At 31.5% G+C, this 16,804-nt stretch overlaps 1 pseudogene; it reads right to left on the bottom strand.

The window, feature by feature from the left end:
- Positions 1 to 303: 303 nt before the first annotated feature.
- Positions 304 to 2,504, bottom strand: LOC120144548 (annotated as a pseudogene).
- Between the last annotated feature and the right edge of the window lie 14,300 nt (positions 2,505 to 16,804).

Here is a 16,804-nt window from a genome sequence, read left to right on the forward strand (position 1 = left end):
ACAACTGACCTTTTTGCATTGCCATTCAAACATATCAACAACATTACAGTGAATCTACTTTGGTTTGAAATTGTCCTAATAATTTGTGTTTTTTTAATGAAAATTTTTCACTTTTCCGAGATTACTTGTTCTAATTAACCTTATACAAAGCCATTTAAAAAGGGGTTCTTTACTGAAAAACAACCATAAAAAATGCTATGCACAACGATCTTCCATGCTTTGTATGAATGGTCTCGTTGCTTTCCGACAACCTCAAATCTTCTTCTTTTTTCTTTTTTAGGGCATTTCTATCCGACAACAAACATGGGTCTGCAACGTGCGGTTAAATAATTACGAATTTACCTCATGTATCTTGTCAATGGCTTCATTCAGCGGCAACCGTTGATCGGGATTGCTTTCAGTACAAGCAGCTCCAATACGGAGGAGTTGAACCATCTGATGGATCGAACTTGAACCATCTGATATCTCGGGATCAATCAAATCGGCTGCTTGATCTTCAACTATGGCTGTTTGAACCCAATGAACGATATCGATCCCACCTTTGCCGTTGCTTAGATACTGAGATGGGAATTTGCCTGTAATGATTTCCAGGATGAGGATTCCCAGGCAATAAACATCGGATTTGGGGGAGACTTGTTGGGATTGAAGGTATTCTGGAGATTTGTAAGCGAGCAATCTTTGGGGAAGAGAGTCGGGGTTCGTCAATGGCTGAAACGCGAATTCGCTCAGCAATGGCACGTAGTCGTCGTTTAAGAGGACATTGCTGGATTTAAGGTTCCCATGGGGAATCTCGTACGTTGCGAACTCTGTGTGAATGAAACCCAAGCCATCAGCGATTCCTTTGATGACCTTCAAACGTGTTGGCCAGTTTAGATTAGCGTGAATTATTCCTCGATCACCTGAATCAGATCATCTACCTTAATTTGGTGATGCAATTGGAATGGTTTTAAAATATAGGGGACCAATTTGAGCATGTGAAATCATACCATGCAGGACGTATAAGAGGCTTCCCTTGGGCATATATTCAGAAACAACCAGCTTCTCCTCTTTTTTAAAATGATACGCCAATGGCGTCAATATATTGGGGTGCCTTTATTTCCCTATCCGTTTCATTTCAGCGTCGAATGCTTCTTTTCCCAGCCGATTCAATTCCTTCATCCTCTTCACCACCACCGCCAACCCATTCTCCATCACCGCCTTATACGCCGACCCCAACCCGCCGTTCCCGAGAACCTCCGCCGCCGCCTTCATCAAATCCTGCATCCCGAGTGCACCCTTCTCGTCGTTCACCATAACCAAGTCAGCTCCCCCACCCTTGCTCCCATTCGACGACCCTTTCTTCGAGGAAGTACTCCGGCGGCTCGTTTCCGATTTCTTCCGCTTCGTGGTGGTCGTCGATTGAGATTGCGACTCCTTGACGGGAAGAACCTCCTCTTTTAACGGTTCTTTGCTTAAGATACTGAAATCATCTTCCCTCCTACGCCGCTTTGCCATAACGAAGGCGACTATCACCAACAACAACACGGCAGCAATGCTGGCGATGAAAATAACGACTACTTTCGAATCGGATCCTTGGGTTTTATCCACCGACGAGGCTCCTTTTTTATCCGATTGGTCAACTTTGCTAGCCAAGGTTTCGCCATTGCTATCAGAATCGTGAGTTTCGTTGCACTCTTTCGACAAGATTCTCCCACAAAGACCGTCGTTTCCCTGGAATGCGCTTACTTCAAACTTGGAGAAACTTGCAGGTATTTCGCCTTGGAGTTTGTTATCCGATAGATCAAGGGAATTAAGAACTTCTGGATTTTTCAACCGTGGGATTTTTCCGGAGAATTGATTCGACTCCAAATGAAGCTCAATGAGACTGGGGAGTTGCATTAACGAATCCGGGATTTTGCCGCTGAATTTGTTTTCGTTCAACCAAACTTTCTTCAAATTCTCCATGGGATAAAAATAATCATTGGAGATTTCACCGCTGAATTGATTCTGAGACAAATAGATAGCCCTTAAAGAAGTGAGATTATTGAACTCCGGGATGGAACCCGTGAAGGAGTTGTTTATAAAGCCGACGGCTTTCAACCCACGAATTTGAAGCAAAGCCTGAATGTCGATTTGACCGGCAAGCTGTAAACCGGTCAAATGGAGGGCTACGACGGAACCACCAGAACACTGAACACCGAGCCATTTTTTCTGACAAGGATCGGAATCGGAGACCCAAGAATCTAACTTGGCATTGGAGAAAGATTTCTTGAGCTTGAGGAGGGCTTTCTCGTCATCGGATTGAGAGAGAGGGAGGGAGGGAAGAAGAGCAAGAGAAGCAAGGAGAGGAAGGAAAAGGAGGAAGCGAACAGCGGCCATAACTGACCGGAAAAGGGGAAAAGCTCCGGGAAGAAACGAGCCGCTGCTGCGTGGAGAAAAGAGGGGTTTTGTTGTTTAGGTAAAGTTTGGATTGAGGGGAGGCTGGTGTAGCCATTGTTGGATACGAGTATGGGGGAGAGGTTGAATTCAATGATGGGAGCTGGCGAAGGTTACATCAGATTCTAAGAATAGGATTCGGTGAGAATCACAGTGGTTTTTAACTTCCTTTTCTTGACTTTTTCAACCAACAAAACACCCTGCCCATCCATCTTTTTTGGATCAATTCTATGAATTCACCATTTAATTACACCATGCTTTTAATTTCATATTTATTTCTTTTGTTCATTCATATCTTTATCATTAATCAGTTTAATCTTAATTCAAAAAATTAATATATTTAACCGTTAATATTTATAATTTGTTTTAAATTAATTTTAGTTTAATATTTTTCTTTTGATCAAATAGCAATACATATCACCGTCCGAGTGAAAAAAATTAAATTGCTAAAAGGGCATTTGATCAAAAGATACATGTGTGTGTGTGAATTTTCTTTTTGCATTATTATAATGTTATCTAATGGTTAAGAACAATTAGGCTCTGCAATAAATAAGAAAGTAGAAAACTATAGTAAAAATTAAGGTAAACTATATCAATAATCACCTTCCTATCACGCCAATTAAAGCTACTGGCAATTGAACTCATGCCCAGAGGAGAGGTTTCTGCAACTTTACCATCACGTCAAACACCGCAATCGGAAAGATTTTATAACGTATTTTATATCTTAAACTTTATGACAGAAAAAAATTTATAAAATACAAAATATATTTTTTTTTGTTTTAATTTCAAAATATTAATATATTTAAGTTAAGAAGAAATAAAATATATTTTTTGAATACTTTTAAGTCAAGATAAAAACAAAATATTTTAAAAAAAATATGATAATAATAAAATATACTTTTTTAAGTTAAAGTAAGAGTAAAATATATTTTTATATTAAGAAAATAATAAACTCTATATAATAATTTAAGATATAAAATATATTTTTTAAAGTTGATCTCCATTAAAGTAAAAATATTTTTAAAAGTTAAATTAAAATAAAATATATTAATTAAGTTAAGATACGATATGATTAAAATATATTTTTAAGTTAAAATAAGAATAATATAATTTTTAAGTTAAAGATAAAAATAAAATATAATTTTAATTTAAGATAAAATAAAATATATTTTTTTAAAGTTGAGATATGAATTTAATTTAATATGTGAATTTAAGTTAAGATATATATTAGCACGAACCAATTTATTTTAGTGATGAAAGAAATCGTTTTTGTTCTTAAAAGTCACGAGTTCGAGCATTGGCAGCTACAACATGGTGATTGAACGTTCATTATTATATGATCGAGAATATTTAGAACATATATTATTTTATAATAACCTTAACCTAATAAAAAAAAGTTAATATATATTAAGAATTTAAAATATAAGCTATATATTGTAAGTTAGAAAGTCTAAAACAAATTACAAACCTGGCTTAATGGTTGAGCGTTTGGTTTCATGTCTTTTTAAATTTGAAAGTATCGATACTTTCTAATTTATTATAATAAAAATATTAACATTCAAGATCGCAACCTACTTTCTTAGTGAATTATAATATTTTTGGACGCAACCAGATTTTTTTTTATAGATATTCATAACATTTTCAGCTTTTAACTTATTTTGTTATCGTAAGAATGTCTAAGGTCCATTGGCTTAAACTTTGGTAACATTTTAGACGTAACCGATTTTATTATAAAGAAAATTAACATTTCAGATCGCAACCTACTTTCTTAGTGGACTATAATATTTTTTGGCGCAATCAGATTTCTTATAGATATTCATAACATTTTTAACTTTTAACTTATTTTGTTATCGTAAGAATGTCTAAGGTCCATTAGCTTAAACTTTGGTAACATTTTAAGCGTAAGCGATTTTATTATAAAGAAAATTAACATTTCATATTACAACTTACTTTCTTAGTGAATCATAACATTTTTTGGCGCAACCGAATTTCTTATGGATATTCATAACATTTTCAACTTTTAACTTATTTTATTATCATTGGAATGTTTAAAGTCACATCATCTTAAACTATTATGACATTTTAGGCACAACCTAAAATGTTAAAATATTCATAACATTTATTGTTTATAACTTATTTTCTTACCGTTTATAACATTTTAGATGCAACATGTTGTGTTACTAAATTGATAACGTTTTCGATTCTATATTATAACATTTTATGCTCCACTTTTAACCTGCAAGATAAATTTCTCAATTAAATCATTTAAAGTTATTTTAAAATAGTTACAACCTAATATATTACATATAAGTCATCATTTACAGGCGCGCTAAACCAATTTTATTATTATTATTTTTTTAAATTTCTTTTGCACCATTTTTTAATCTTATATTAATATTTTTTCCGTTCCCATTTTCATAAAATCAAAAACCAATCAATGGCTAAACTAGAACAACTCATCTTTTACGAAAGGTAAAAGATGTAAAAAAAAGAAACCTCTCAAGGTGTTTACAAAATTAATCTCATTAAAACAATCAATGTACAAGAGAAAAGAAAGAATGAAGAGTGAAAAGTTTTTCTATTGATCTTGATTGCTTGGATAGATGTTGTAACCTTCTTTAAGTGTCATAGACTTGTTTTTATATCTTGGAATAAATTTTTAGCCGTTTCTAGCCGTTGGGGATTTATTTTCTGCAAAATAAAACAACCAAAAGCAAGGAGTATCAATACTCGTGCTTAGAGTATCGGTACTACCCTTATAACTTTTAAATAAATTAATCGTTAATGATTGTTGGGCTAGAACAATATTGTTACTTGGGTTCATGGTATCGATAATATAGTGTAAAGAGTATCGATACCCCCAAGAGTATCGGTATTAATTTTGCTTACTGAAATTTGAACACTTTGGAAAATAATAGGTAGTATCAATGCTACCACATGAGCACCGATACCTCTCTTACCTTTCGTATCGATACTACAAGAACAATATCGATACTATTCATATAGTATCGACACCATAAGAACAATATTGGTACTGCTTATCCAGAAAATTGTTTTGTGCTCAAATTCTTGTTTAATTGTCTTTTAATTATTTTTGGAAACTTTGAATAAATTCAATCAAGTTCAAAAACATTTTGCCCTTAAATTGTTATATCAAAATAGGTTCAACAGTTCAAAATCATCATTTTCACTACAATTGTGTTTCATTTTTATATGTTTGACATTGATTTTACGGTCAAAACGGGCTTTTTATCTAAAAGTGCTTTTAGAAATCATTACCAAACGAACCCTAAGGCTCCAAAATAAGGACTTTTTAACCTAAAATGAAACGTTGAGGGCTAAAATTCTCTAAAAAAGAATAAGGGACAAATTGACTATTTTATTAAATGTTAGGGACCTTTTTGCCCTAAAATGAAAAGTTGTGGCCAAAATGCTTCAGAAAAAAGAATAAGGGCCAAAATGATCATATTAATAAATTTTAGAGGCTAATTTTGATATTATGAAAAAAGAAAAAGATACAAACAAATATCATTGTCAAAGGTCTAAAATAAATATCATCAACACTTACATAAAAAAATATAATGACAACCAGATGATGAAAACTAGTTTTATCCCAACACAAGCTTGATATAACTAACGTGATTACAAATACCTATCAATATGAGAGAATCAATTTATAATTCAAATAAGGAGTACATAAAAAAATCAAATAAATGCCTACAAAAGAGACAATAAATTCAACCTTAAAAAGAGATAAAAACTTGTTACATGAACAAAAAGAAAATACTATATTTATTTTAAAAAAATAAAATAACACATATTTAAATATGTAAAAAATAAAAAAAAAGATAAAAAAATATATAACTGAGAATAACATGATAAAAATTATGATAAAATATGAGCCACATTTGTTTGACCAATAATCGACAGTTTTATTTTCTTAAAATAAACAAGAAGAAGAAAAATTTTAAAAATGAAAGATAAAAATGCTAAATGTTCGGAAAGAGGTTTCAAAATACATGTATGTTCACAAGCGAACATACATGTATTTTGAAACATAAAAATGCTAAATGTATTATATTGTTCAAGATAAAAATTATTTAATGAAATTTGGGAGAAGTTGAAATTACTCAATGTTTTTAGTAATTTCAACTGCTTCCAAATGTCGTTAAACAATTTTTCTTCTTATTTTAAAAAAGAAAAAAAACGTCAGATTACCCAATATAAGGTGTTGGAAATTTTATTTTTCCATAAGGTCATTGTTATAGTATTTTATTGAAGACGTATGATCATCCGACGATTTCACAAAGACATAGATTATCCCACGATTTTTTTTCAAAATACATGTATGTTCACAATCACAAGCTAACAATACTATAGCTTGAATAATATTTTCCTAAAAACATTGAGTGATTTCGACCTCTTCCAAATGTCGTTAAATAATTTGATCATCTTTCATAATATATTGTAACAATTACCTAAATAAAAATAATAATTGTTTTAACCTCTCATAATCACAAATCCTTTTTCCCACTACATTATATAAGAAAATTGACCATTATTATCTAATGTTGATAGTTTTTTAATTCATAACTTAAAAAATATTTTATTATTTTATATAATAAAACATTACTTTATATAATATAACATTTAGTGTACTATAAATATTGAAATGAGTCAAAATTTATGATTACAGATAGTAGGGGTGAGCATTCGATCGAGTCAAGTCGAATCGAGTTAAAAGAATTTTAAGTTATTCGAGTTGATTAGTCCTATTTTATAACTCAAACTAGATTTGAATTTTTTTTCAAGCCGAGTTGAGTTTATAAGTTTTTAATTGAGTCAAGTCAAGTCAAGTCGAGTTTTCGAGTTTTTATTTATATTTATTTGTAAATATTTAGCACAATATTATGATACTATTTGATTTCAATTTAATTTTTTATAATCATATACAATACATGTATAATATTTTATATTTTTCCATATGCAATATGCATATATCATCCAGAGTCAATTGACTTAACTCAAACTTGAAAATTAATCCACTAATTACCAAATTGTTTGAGTTATTCAAGTTGTATTTTATAACTCAAGTTGAACATGAATTTTTTTTAGTCAAGTCGAGTTTATGAAATTATAACTTGAAGTAAATTGGAGTCAAAATTTTTTCAAGTTGTGTAACACCTAGGGGTGTGCAAAATTACCCGACCCGATTGACCCGACCCGCCGATCCGGATCTAAAAAAACCGGGTAATTCTTTAAAAAAAAATTACCCGGCCGGGTCGGGTACCCGGCCCGACATTTCTCGGGTCGGGCCCGGGTCACAAAATCTAGTTTTTCAAACCCGAGTACCCGATTAGTTTTTATTTTTTTTATTTTTTATATATAATTATATAAAATATAATGAATTATTTATATTATGGATTATTATATTTTGTATTTTGAACTTTTAAATTTTATGTTCGGATATTAGAGTATGTAATTCGAAGTTTTGAACATTTAAATTTGTGTATATATTTTTTTAAAATAATAATTTGAAAATAAAAAATTAAAAACCGGGGTATCAGGTACCCGATTACCGGGTACCCGTAACATCCGGGTCGGGACACGGGCCGAGAAATCGTCGACCCGGAAGTTCCGGGTACCCGGAAATCGGGTACCCGAAAATCCGGGTACCCGGATTTGCACACCCCTAGTAACACCCCAAACATCGGGCTAGTGACTAAAGTGTAAGATTTTAAAATTTTGCGATTTATTTTTGATAAATTTAAAAGTTCAGGGATTTAATTAGAATTTATTTGTGTAGGATTGATTAGAAAAGATTGAAAGATAGAAGAACATAATGCTCTTTAGGCAATAAATGAATTTAAAAATTCATTATTAAGGTATTTTAAAGCACGTGGAGAAGAAAGAACCCTGGGATTCTCTTTCTTCATCTTTTCTTCCTCCTTTCCACCGTGAGCTCCATAGCTAAGGTAAGGAATCTTTAAGTGATGTTATTTCTTGAAATTTTGATTGGTTTTGATTCTTGGGGTGTTAGGGAAGCTTGAGAAAGCTTAAAGAGATGTAGAAATTAAGAGATTGATAAGTTATTGGTAATTGAGTAAAAGGGATTTTTAAGAGAATTGATGAGAAATGGTTAGTAAATGGATTTTGAAGATAATTTTGACTTGTCATCAGTTAGAATAATAAGTTTAAGGTGTTAGAAAGGATTAAGAACAATGTTGAATAATTGGGATGAATTTTAGTTTCAAGTGTTTTAGTAGGATTTTGGATGTTTAGAAATGTTAGAGTGATATAAGTTGGTTTTGATAAACGTAGTTGAGTTTAAAGGTATGAAAGGAGATACAAATGGGATATTTAAGTGAGTTTTGGTAAATTTTTGAGTTGAAATGGGTAATTTCTGGGCAAGGGTATCGGTACTGGATGAACAGTACCGATACTTCAAGGCAATGAACTGTATGAATCAGTAGAACAGTATCGATACCGAATGAGTAGCATCGATACTGAGGGTATCAATACTAGTCGACAAGTATCGGTACCATTTTTGAAAGCAAATTCCTGAATGTGGTTTGGGTATCAATACTGAAGGATGATATCAATACCATAGTGAGGAAGTATTGGTACTGGGCATAGAGTACCGATACTATTTAGCTTGAAATTATGAATTAGGCGTTTCTGTTAGTTTAAGTTATTGATGATTGAATTATAATAATACAAACTTCATTATTCATCTCGATCGTATTATTGTGTAGATAGCAAACGAAGGCAAGTTTTGAACGATTCAACGTTATAAGATATTGATCAATCTATGATTGGAGGATGGCTTGCGATGAGCCAATCTCAAATGTTCTTGAGCAAAATGAAATGTTATGAGTATGCTATTATGTTATATGTGAATATGCTTTATATGAGTAAATTGATAAGTGGAATATGATATGTAATATGAAATAAGTATGAACTATGAGTATATGATAAATATTGAATAAATGCCATGTGAAATTAAATGTTATGAGAACAAGTTCTATGTGAATAAACGATAGACTTGGATAATGTTTCATGAAACTGTTCTACGTGAAAAGTGTTCTACCTGAAAAATGTTATATATGATAATGTGCTAAGTGAAAAGATTCTACATGAATGTGCTAAGTGAAAAAAGTTCTACGTGAAGATACCCTATGTGAACGAACACCAAGAGAATAAGACACTTTAAATAATGAAATGAAAATAATTATATGGTTAAAGTCCAAAGTATATTTTATGAGAATTAGGGGTATAGTTGGAATGCCAAGAGTCAAGGGTTCTATGCGGTCATTTGGGATAATTCTAGGTGGTCATTCGGGACATATTCTATGCGGTCATTCGGGACATTTCTATGTGGTCCTTCGGGACATTTCTACGTGGCACTTCAGTGCATATTCTACGCGGCACTTTGGTGCAATTCTATGTGGTAATTTCGACAGCAACCCAGTGCACAATCTCAATGTACTCGCATACCTGAGTTCTCAGTGATATACGTTGGGCTAATAAAACAAACTTGATATAATTTGAACAATGAGTAAAAAAATATTAAAATGTTAATGAAATGTTTATTGATTTGATACGAAGTGTTTCAAGGAAATGTATAAGCAAGTGTTAAATTCATATAAATTATTCAATAAGTAAGATTATATATTATAAGTTATAAATAGTGTGATGTTTTAACTGTTAATAATTCTTTTGGAAATATTTGCATAATTATTTTATTATTTTACTATATTCAGTATTGCCTCAGTAAGTCATAGACTTAGCGCGTGATTATTTTCACACGCAAGTCCAAAGAGATTCAAGGAGTAAGCCAAGTAAGCAAGGGAAGGACTGCATATTTGTGAAGATTATCATATCAGAGAGATTTTGAATTGTATGTGCTTTGCTATTTGAAATGTTGTTGCATGTACTAATAAGGTTTTAAATTGTAGATGCTCTAATATGTTTTGTAAATATGTTTTCATTTTCAATAAAAATAAAGTTTTTGTCACACTTTCAAAGAGTTTAAGAGTTGAAAAGTCAATGTGATACCTCAGCTTCGTATCCGGATCAGGTACGAGTCGAGGGTGTTACAAGTTGAGTCGAGTTTTGCTCTCCTAACAAATAATAACATGATAGTTTTTTGGTAACTCATTTGATTAGATACTATCATAATAAAATTAAATTTAATATAAGTTTAAAAATATTTTTATTCATTTTAAATCTACTCCAATAATTTAATAAAAATGATAAACAACATGATTTTAATTTTTTTTATGATTTTTGACACATCAATAATCATATTAAATGGAAAGTTTATACCATACACAAAACAATTAATCGGGGTAAATTATTTATTTTTTAAATAAAAATATATTAACATATTATAATCAAAATAATAAAAAACTAGTAAATAGTAAAAAAATTATTAATTTTTTTTATTCTTTTCATTGTTCAACTTCATCCTAAATTTTTCTTCATCCTTTTTCCTAATAAATAAGGAAGAGGGTAGGAGGCATTTTATTAAGGAATGTGGGCAATTTTACCTCAAAATCACTTATAATTATTATTTATTAAAGTAACATCAATTTGTTATTATTTATCAAAATGTCACTTATTTGAATAAAGCGCACTCTACAATTACAAGACACACCTTATGCATATGTGACAAAAGTATTTTCTGCTGAAAATGTCTTATGCTAATTTGACAGCGCACTTGTAAAGCACATTTAATAAAATGAACTTTTAAAAAAATTTGAAAAAAATAAAATTAAAAGGACTAAAGATGTAATTTAATACATATTGACTCTATGAGTTGAAAAAAACTAATGTTGGCATAAGTGGTATCATACCTTCATCCCAGGTTGAAAACTTTTATATATTATCTTCAGGAGATTAAATTAATATTTATTTAAAATATTGAATCAAATCAAAATATGGATAAATTTGGAGAACCTAATGAGTAATTATACCATTTTAAGTGAATAAAATATAAACCCAAACATTTATTTATTTTTATCATTTTCCTTAAATAGAAAGCACTCATCATTCTTTCTAAAATTTTAATTTTTTTCTCTCGTATCAGTCTTTGAACGTTGATTCGTCGTCATTCGTGAGTCCATTTGTGACACCGTCTACATCAATGGATTCAACTCGTTTTTCCGTTTTTTCGAGTGTTGGTGGTGTCACTGTTGTCGTGGTGGTGGTCATGGTGAGGCCAATAAAGTTTCAACCCTTTTAGTATTGATATTGAAATCACCAATTTTTCCCTTTTTATTTTTATTATTTTGTTATTACAAAAAGCAAAGATACAAAACAGTAAAGAAAAAGCAAAATGGGGCAGGATCCCGTAACATCTGCCCGACCACGGCCTCTGCCCACTGCCACCATCGATGTGCGACACTGCCACAGTCTGTCAGAATTGTAATTTGATTTTACATTTAACTTGGTTATAAAAACCCCAACACAAGGACTGTAATGGAGGACTCTCTCCGGATTTCAACAAAGGAAACGCAAACAAATTTTCAGTATCCATTCTTCAATTTTATTTTCGAAACTAACCAAAACCAAGCATTATTTTTTTTATTTTGCTACTTCAATCGACACTAGCCAAAGAGACCAATACAAGCCAAAATGAAGAAAGGCGAGAAAAGAGAGGGAGAGAAGTTTACCGCCAAACCGGAGCATCTTACTGGCATTGGGGATGTCTAGTGGTTCACCCGTATGATGAGAAGACTCGCCTTGTGTAACACCTCAAACATCGGGCTAGTGATTAAAGTGTAAGAATTTTTAAATTTAGTGGTTTATTTTGAATAAGTTGACAAGTTTAAGGACTAATTTTGGAAATTGGTGTATAGGACTTATTATCAAAGAGTGAAGATTAGAAGGGAAAAGAGGTCTTTATGCAAGAAATGAATTTAATATTCATTTTTTAAACTTATGGGAAATAGAGATAAGGGATAGAAAAAGATGGAATCACTTTGTTTGCCTTATCTTCTTCTCTCTCTCCCACCGTAAACCCTATTATCAAGGCGAGTTCCTTTAAACTTGGCCATTCCTTTCATTTTGAGATGGTTTTTGGTCCATGATTAGTATAGAAGATTAAGGAAGCTTATAGATGATGATGAAACTAAGTGAGTAAGGAATTATTAGTGAATTAGTAAAATGGGATTTTAAGTGAAAAAATAAATTTTGGTTATTAATTGGATTCTAAAGGCATATTTGACTTGTCAAATGTCTAATTAAAGGATTGGAAGTATTATAAATGATTAAGAACATGTTTGAAAATATGGTATGATTTTTAGATTCAAGTGTTCTAGTGGGATTTTGGATGTTTAGGAGTGCGAAAGTGATATAAGTTGGTTTGATAAGTGTAATAGAGTTTAAAGCTCTGGAAGGAGATAAAAGTGGGAGATTTGGGTGAGTTTTGGTTAATTTTCAAAATGAAATAGGGAATTTTTGGGCAAAAGTATCGGTACTCTTCCAGTACCGATACTTCAAGGCAAAAATAGTTTTAATTTGAGGAGCAATATCGATACTGATTGAAGAATGTATCGATACTAAAATGGGGGTATCGATACCAAGAGTAAAGTATTGATACTATTATCAATTATAAAAATTCCAAAATGCCAAAATGGTAACGGTACCGAAGTGGGTATCGATACCATAGAAGGGAAGTATCAGTGTTGTAGGAGAGGTACCGATACTAGTGTGCCTGAAATGGTGAATTAGGTGTTTCTTTTAGCTTAAGTTATTAATGATTGGTTAATAGTAATATAACTTTGATATTCATCTCGATCGTATTACCGTGTAGATATTGAATGAAGGAAAATTCCGGACGATTCGACGTTATAAGTTATCGATCAAGAGTGATAAGGATTTTGCTAGAACTTACGAGAGGCAAAGGTGAGTGCAACTTATTGTTTTTATATTATATTTGAGGACGGCTTGCGATAAGTCAACCTTGAAGTTTTAGATAGAAAAATATTTTATTTCTTTTATGCATTATTTTAAAATGTTTTATTCAAATTATATTTCTAAATGCTATGTTTTATTTATATATGTACACGAATGTGAACATATGATATGTGAGTATGATTTATACAAAAATGTTCTACGTGAAAGTAAACTATACATTTCTAGGTGGTCCTTCGGGACAAATTCTATGTGGCACTTCGATGCAAATTATATGAGCAGTGGTGATTGCATTAGTACACAACCTCAATGTACTCAAATACCTTGAGTTCTTAGTAATATGCATTGGGCTAATAAAAATAAAATAATATACATTGAATAATGAATAACAATATGTCATGTTTATGAAAGGTATTTTGAGTTCAGTATGAATATGTTTACATGAATTGAATCATTAAGTTTTTTTAAAAAAGTTTTATTACTCTCATTATTGCCTCACTAAGTCAACGACTTAGCGTGAGATTGTTTCACACGTAGGTTCAAAGAAGTCTGAAGATTAAGGCTAGGAAGGGACAACATACAAAGGAGGAAGATCATATCAGAACAATTTAAATAGTAGGTTTTCTTGTTATTACGTAAATTGTTGTCATGTAGTAAAATGTTTAAATTGAAATGTTCTGATCTATTTTGTAAACATATTATTTTATATGTATGTAAAGTATTAAGTATTTATTTTCAATGTAAGTTTGAATTTTTATTTTTAGAAAATGAAATTTAAGGGTTTCGCCACTTTATTACAAATAAAAGATTAAATTTTCAACCATTTTTCAAGAGTCAATGATTTGTAAAGTCAATGATTTGTAAAGTTAATGTGACACCTCAGATTCGTATCCGAGTCGGATACGGGTTGAGGGTGTTACACCTTGACCCTGGGAATGTCATACTTCGGAATCACCCTGATCCGACGACTGAAAACAGATATCGGAGTGTTGGAAGCTGAGAAGTCCGTGGCTTGTTTTGTGTACTTTGAGGCCAGATCTCGTAAAACGGTGGCCGGATCTGCATATGTCACGACGAGATGAATGAACCCCAAAAGTTTTATGACCAATGGCCACCAACGAAGACGGCAACACAGCGGCCGACGATGGACGGTAGCGGTGCTAGTCCCCTGTTGCTATAGACAATGGAGAGCATACTGGGAGAGGAGATAGAGATTTTCATGCAAAAAATGAAAAACAAGAAGGATTTAGCCTATTTATAGACACATCAAAACGGTGCCGTTTTGGCACCTGCCCGAGCACCTCAAAATGGTGTCGTTTTGCTCCCCTCCTAATGATGTGCGTTTTGGCCTTGAGGGTCCAACCACGCGCACAAACCTCGCAAGTTTACTTGAGTTCATTTTGGTCACCGTATTTGTTTAATTATTTAATTAAAATCAAAATTTGTCCTTATTTCTTATTTTTTTCTTTTTTTACTTTTCTAATACTAACTATTGTTATAATTTCTTTCAGGGCCCTCTACTTTACGCGTAATTTTACATTTTAGTCCTCGTTTTAATTCCTTAATTTCAAGCCTAATTTTATATTGTTTTAATTTAGTCACTTGTTTAATTAATTAATTAATTATTATTTTTCCCCTAAACATTTTATAAGTTTACAATTTAGTCCTTAACTTTAGTTTTTTATTTAATTACAATTTAATCCCTGAATTATTTTTTTTATTTTAGTCCCTAGACTACTTGTATTTCGATTTTAGCCATATAATATTAGATTATTTACATATAGGTTCTTATACTTTATATTTTTACACTTAGGTCCCTAAATTTTATATTTTTACAATTAGGTCCCTAAACTTTAGTTTTTTACTTTTTAGTCCTTAAACTTTTTATTATAATTTTAAATTAACATAATTGATTAAGTTAATAATTAAAGACTACAACTTAGGTTTAATTTCATCTTAGTTCTTTAATTAGAGGATGATTCGATTTGAGTTTTCGCAAGAAAATACCTAATTGCTCAAATCAATTATTTGATTCAATAATTGGTTAATAAAATCTACTAGGGTTAATATTATAGACCCATTTTCAAGTTTAGTCCTCTAGGTTCTTTAATTACATAATTTGACAACTTTAGGTAAGCGATCTCTAACTTTATTCATATAGTAAAAATTATATTTAAATCGATTGCTTGATCGCATGTGTTTTAAAACCTAAAGAAATGTCCACTTATTTAAGGAGTCAATGGTATATTTCCCACAATCATGCTCAGGGGGTGACTATTGGTGATTCTCATAATAGGTCAACACCCTTTTCAAAAACCTTTCATGTTTCCAAAAATCTAAGGTTATGTTCGATTATTGGGTACAATAATTGAGCTATAACATTCAGGCCAGAGGGTGAATATTATTGACTTAAATAAATGAACATCCTTTTCAACTGTGCATCTATAGTAAGTTTTCAATTAAATAAACTTTGAACTCTAAATTTCAAAATTTCAAAGTAGGGTAATCAACTAGGTACCAATATTTAGGCGCTGCGGGGGTGCTAACCTTTCCCAAAGTGTAACCAACTCTTGAACTTATTTTTTGTTTTTTTGTATACTAGTAAACTCGGTATTTTGGTAAAAAAATATTTTATTAAATCTACCCAATTTTTATGGTGTTCCAATCGCACCTTAAAATGGTTAGTGGTGACTCCCAATTTTTTTCCAATTCAAACCGATTTTAAAAACATCATTAACCCTCAAAAGTCATTCCATACATGATCATCTTCGATTGTTCTTCTGAAAAACAGTAACGACAGCTTGGCGACTTCACTGGGGACATTTTGTTTTTCTAAAACAAATTGAGAGTTAAGCCATGAGTTGATTACCCTATATCTTATACTTGGAAATTTTGAGTTCGAATTTATTTAATTTACATTTCATTATGTTATTTTAAAAATTTGAAAAAAAATTTCTCTCTGGTTAATGCATTCGCTTTTGTGAAATTATTTAGAACTGTTGCATATTATAGCACTATACACGAGCTTTAACTAGTTTTACCTATGTACGGGAAATGTCACATCTCATAGGATCATTGGGCTTCCTCGTGTGGGTCTGACAAACTACCTCTAGAAAGCGTCCTAAGTTGTCTGTCTGGATATCAGTTCCGAGATACGGAATTAGTGGTGTGATCTCCTAAGTTGAATTTGATTTGTAGGTCTATAATAGGCCAGAATCGGAGTCCTTATTAACCTTAGCAGATTGTAAGGATAGCTTGGGACCCTTTTCTAGAAACAAACCCCATATAGAGTATTTAGTAAACCCACCCCACTAAAGCCATGTGGAAGCCCTAAGAGAACTATAACGCATGTGGTTAGGACTTTAATTTCCTTTGTGTGCTTTAATTTTCAGTCTCATCTATGAGTTATGTTTAATTATTTTTCTTAGCATGCATTTCTTTTAATAATAATTTCTACTAACTTGATTTC

Source organism: Hibiscus syriacus, unplaced genomic scaffold, assembly GCF_006381635.1.
Source record: "Hibiscus syriacus cultivar Baekdansim isolate YM2019G1 unplaced genomic scaffold, ASM638163v2 tig00110890_pilon, whole genome shotgun sequence".
Lineage (NCBI taxonomy): Eukaryota > Viridiplantae > Streptophyta > Magnoliopsida > Malvales > Malvaceae > Hibiscus > Hibiscus syriacus.